We start from the raw sequence: 5,677 nt of genomic DNA on the forward strand, positions 1-5,677 counted from the left end.
GCATTGGATCTTGTACTTCAGGGATCCAGAGCTGCTTGTGGGCATGGCTGTAGTTCAACGGCAGGGAACATACTGAGGATATAAATAACCGCAGAATAAGTCCCTAGTATCTACAAGCAGAGCCTGAAGAAACTCTCTGAATCAGTGTCTGGTTCATCCATCATAAGTATGGATTGGTTTGGCCTAGGATGATGTATGAACAGTGCATGGTGATCAGTAAACTATAATTCATGGCTAAGTCTTATGTAAATCCAACTAATAAGTAAAACTTGGCTTTTTGTGATGTCTGAATCTAATCGGTATATGGAATTTTTCTTCTACGATTTCATTATCTACAAAAGGAAAAATTGTTTTCCTTTCAGAGCAGTAATAGGATCTGTCCTTACTGTTCATTTAAGAATGAATACACACACCCCTTCTTGATCTGACTTCAATGTCAGCATAAGGAAGTTGCACTGGATCGAGAGATAAATTTGCTGCCCAACAATCTTTCCAAGGCAAGTATTCTACCAGAAATATCCAAGGAAAACTAATGTAATGCTTTTTGATCCCATGCTGGGGTAGCCAGCACATTATTAGATATATAGTACTATTCCTGCTTTCTCTCCCACCACAAACCCCAGAGGGCATAGGAGAGATTAAGCTTCATGAGAAGCTGCTTCTAACTGGCTGTGTTCACATAGCATAAACCTGAATCTAGTCCTCATCTAACATGCTGATGTAGCCTGCTTGATTCTCTTCTGCTTAGCTCCTCCTGCCACAGCCTTTAACAAACCCAGATGATCTGTGGCCTGAAGTCAGTTTGGTCTTGATTTTAGATACAGGCTTATTTTGAGAAGGAAGAACTAGGACTGCTTGAATTTATCACACCCACATGGTATCTGCTTCAGAGGATGCTCACTATCAGGGTAGAAAAAGTGATGAGAATTGTATACCCCCCTTTTCTTTTGCTGTGAGAAAGTAGAGTGCTAACTCGAGAACCAAATGAAGGTGGTATCTTGAGTTAAATGATACCTTGTTCTAGTTTACTACTGACATGGACCTTTCATTTTTGTTTTCTCCTTGATGTGCTGTATGTTGTCATTTCCTGCCACCTTGCTGAATTCTGCTGCTCTTGCAAAGTTTCATCAAAGCTCATTAGCCTCCAGCCCAGTTAAGTAGCAGTTATGGTCTTCTGTCCTTACTCTAGCTCAGAGATGTGACAGAGACAAAACTATCAGAAGGAAGAATGGAATATAATAATAAAAAATACATTCCCTTGAAGAATAATGCAGAAATTGAGCTTCTTTGCCCCATTGTCTGTGGGGCACTTGCAGTTGGCCAGCAATCTCAGTCTATTTTGTACCAATGATTAATGTAATGATAGTTTGCTCAATTAACTCAGTTTCTTGGTATGCATAGCACACTAACCCCCCCCCCCCGCCAAAAGAACCCACATGGGCTGCTTTCACAATAGACTAAAATACAGTCTGTTTGTGGGCCAGTGGGCCATGCAAGCAGTAATTCCCATACTGAACTAAATGCCCTATGGGACATTTGAGATGATCAAGCTCTGGTATTATCCTGAAACATTATCTTTTGAGATTCTCTGAAATTCCAAACAAGTGTGCTCTGACTTCTCTTGACAATCAACATCATTTGAAATAAATTTAGAGTTTAACATCTGAACATGAACTAAAGCAACCCTGTGTGGCCAGTAGTGTCCTTCTCAGATGAGAATGGGTTAGCAGAAGACAAAGGAAAGCCACAGTGGATGGTAGTGCCTGGCCAAAACTTGTTCAACCCTGGAAGCTAAACAAGGTCAGCCATGGGAATACCATCTGATAGCCAGACTAAAAAGAAAAGAATACAAAGAGACCCTTTCCAGAAGAATCCAGTGACAAACAGCTTCAGTAATACTACAGCAGACATAGTCACCAGGAGCTGAGATTGACTTGAGAGTTTCTCTACATTTTTATAGGACAGAAAAAAGAAGACTGCAGTTGATATGCCTATTTCATTTTGATGGCTGTTCAGATGACAAGTACTTTGCGCATCCCCCCTTAATGCTTATTGGTGTCCTAGATAAAAATGAATTCTGTTGGTTACAGCCTGGCATAGTTACAGGTCCTGCAGGTATGTTGCGCAAATCCACACTACAACGGCAGTGCTTGTGTGGGAGAGGAATGCATGTTGCAGAAGCCTCCTAGCACAGGTACAGTGGGGCAAAAAAGTATTTAGTTACCCACCAATTCTGCAAGTTCTCCCACTTAAAAAGATGAGAGAGGCCTGTAATTTTCATCATAGGTATACCTCAACTATGAGGGAAAAAATGGGGGAAAAAATCCAGAAAATCACATTGTCTGATTTTTAAAGAATTTATTTGCAAATCATGGTGGAAAATAAGTATTTGGTCAATATCAAAAGTTCATCTCAATACTTTGTTATATATCCTTTGTTGGCAATGACAGAGGTCAAAGGTTTTCTGTAAGTCTTCACGAGGTTTTCACACACTGTTGCTGGTATTTTGGCCCATTCCTCCATGCAGATCTCCTCTAGAGCAGGGATGTTTTGGGGCTGTCGCTGGGCAACACGGACTTTCAACTCCCTCCAAAGGTTTTCCATGGGGTTGAGATCTGGAGACTGGCTAGGCCACTCCAGGACCTTGAAATGCTTCTTACAAAGCCTCTCCTTCGTTGCCCGGGCGGTGTGTTTGGGATCATTGTCATGCTGAAAGACCCAGCCACGTTTCATCTTCAATACCCTTGCTGATGGAAGGAGGTGTTCACTCAAAATCTCACGATACATGGCCCCATTCATTCTTTCCTTTATACGGATCAGTCTTCCTGGTCCCTTTGCAGAAAAACAGCCCCAAAGCATGATGTTTCCACCCCCATGCTTCACAGTAGGTATGGTGTTCTTTGGATGCAACTCAGCATTCTCTCTCCTCCAAACACGACGAGTTGAGTTTAGACCAAAACGTTCTACTTTGGTTTCATCTGACCATATGACATTCTCCCAATCCTCTTCTGGATCATCCAAATGCTCTCTAGCAAACTTCAGATGGGCCCGGACATGTACTGACTTAAGCAGGGGGACACGTCTGGCACTGCAGGATTTGAGTCCCTGGCGGCGTAGTGTGTTACTGATACACTTTGTTACTTTGGTCCCAGCTCTCTGCAGGTCATTCACTAGGTCCCCCCATGTGGTTCTGGGATTTTTGCTCACCATTCTTGTGATCATTTTGACCCCACGGGGTGAGATCTTGCATGGAGCCTCAGATCGAGGGAGATTATCAGTGGTCTTGTATGTCTTCCATTTTCTAATGATTGCTCCTACAGTTGATTTCTTCACACCAGGCTGCTTGCCTATTGCAGATTCAGTCTTCCCAGCCTGATGCAGGTCTACAATTTTGTTTCTGGTGTCCTTTGACAGCTCTTTGGTCTTGGCCATAGTGGAGTTTGGAGTGTGACTGTTTGAGGTTGTGGACAGGTGTCTTGTATACTGATAACAAGGTCAAACAGGTGCCATTACTACAGGTAACAAGTGGAGGACAGAGGAGCCTCTTAAAGAAGTAGTTACAGGTCTGTGAGAGCCAGACATCTTGCTTGTTTGTAGGTGACCAAATACTTATTTTCCACCATGATTTGCAAATAAATTCTTTAAAAATCAGACAATGTGATTTTCTGGATTTTTTCCCCCATTTTGTCTCTCATAGTTGAGGTATACCTATGATGAAAATTACAGGCCTCTCTCATCTTTCTGAGTGGGAGAACTTGCACAATTGGTGGCTGACTAAATACTTTTTTGCCCCACTGTAAGACTTGATTCTGTGAAGTAATCAGAGCAGCTCATGTGTTATCTAGTCAGCTTTGCAACTGCCCTGCCTTTAGGCTAAGGGCGCATCTACATATCCCTCTAATTTTGACTCAAGGATACTGCCCATCATTCCTGAAGAATACCACCACCACATGATACAATCTCCACTCATCCCCAACCCAAAGCACAAAACTGAAGTGGTGTATTTTATCTTCTCCCAACTAACCCCTTGCTATTTGCATAAGATGTGGTACTTTGGTGCTAACTGAGCTGATAATACAGTAGAGGCTGGGATCTTCCCAGCTTCTATTGGCTGCTTTGTGCAGATTACACTGCAAGGATGATATAGGCAGTCTGCACTGCCTGGAGTGGCATAAACTATCAGCAGCAAAGATGCCCTGCCAAACATGCTGTCAGGCTCTACCTATGCCAAGGGAGATGGCATGGGTAGAGGCTGACATGCTAAATGTCCTGCTGGTCAATCCCTGCCCACTTTCTGGGTCATGGGGTGTGTAGGACTGACTTGATAGGTTGTACCCTTTTGCTCTCCAAAGGGCCCAGTGCCTTGCCTGTCAACTTCACCTTTTGCATGCATAGTGATTGACAGGCAGGGTGCTCGGGAGCAAAGCTTATGAGGAGGTCTGGCAAAAGCTCATTAGGGCCCAAGCAATCAGCAGCATCCCTGTCATCAAATGATGATTCTGCCCAGGGACACTTGGTAATACTTTCTGTCTGTCTGTCTGTCTATCTTTCTATCCTTTTTATTGAAACTTTTAACAGCAATAATAAGAACTAATACAAACTAAAATAGAACAAAGAGAATGAAAAAGAAAGAAATAACAGAAAAAGCTAAAAATGCAGTAAGAAAAAAAGTAGAAAGTAGAAAAAAAGAGAAAGATAGAAAGATAGAAAGATAGAAAGGTATAAAGAAGTGGCTTCCAATATTCTTCACAGCAATTATAAGTACAATTATATTTTAACCTCTCTAAAGTTACATCATATTACTCTTCTTTCTATAATCTACCCTGTCTGATCATCAAAACCATAAATCACAAGTTCATTCCCCCCCCCCCAGTTTTACACAAAAAGTCCATAAGGGGTTTCTAGTCACATATCAATGTAGATACAGTGGTACCTCGGGTTACGAACTTTTCGGGTTACAACCAGCTCCAGCCGCAAAAATTTACCTCGGTTTGCGAACTCCGCCTTGGGGTACGACCAAGATACGCAGTCATTTTCCCTCCTGTGACACGGTCCGCGGCCATTTTTCCGCCCGACATGTGGTCCGCGGCCATTTTTCTGCCCGACATGTAGTCCGCGGCCATTTTCCGCCTGACACATGGTCCGCAGCCATTTTTCCGCCCCGACACATGGTCCGCGGCCATTTTTCCGCCCGACACGTGGTCTGCGGCCATTTTTCCGCCCCTGACACGTGGTCGTAGGGAGGGGGACTCTCCCTCCAAGCAATAGCCGCCTCCCTGTCCTCCACACCAGAACGGATTAACGGTAATTACATTGAAACTTATGGGGAAATTTGCTTTGGGGTGTGACCAATTCGGGTTGCGGCCAGAGTCACGGAATGAATTAAGTTCGTAAACCGAGGTTCCACTGTATTGTCCTTTCTCTAATCAAAGAAGTCAGTTTGTCCACCTCAGCAAGTTCTGTCAATTTCACCAACCATTCCTCCATGATGGGTAACGCTGAATCACTGGGTAATACTTCTGATTGGATCACTCAAAGATGTTCTGGAGCATGAGCTGTTTTTGTTTTAGATAGATGCCCCCAGAAACCCATCTACTATCATTTTCTCTTAATTTTCTAAAACAAAGGCACTGTAATAGCAAGAGCACCAGAACAAAACCTAGACCCATATACAGAG

Source organism: Python bivittatus, unplaced genomic scaffold, assembly GCF_059951505.1.
Source record: "Python bivittatus isolate LINGU-HERP-01145 unplaced genomic scaffold, Pbiv_v1 ctg000850_np1212, whole genome shotgun sequence".
NCBI lineage: Eukaryota > Metazoa > Chordata > Lepidosauria > Squamata > Pythonidae > Python > Python bivittatus.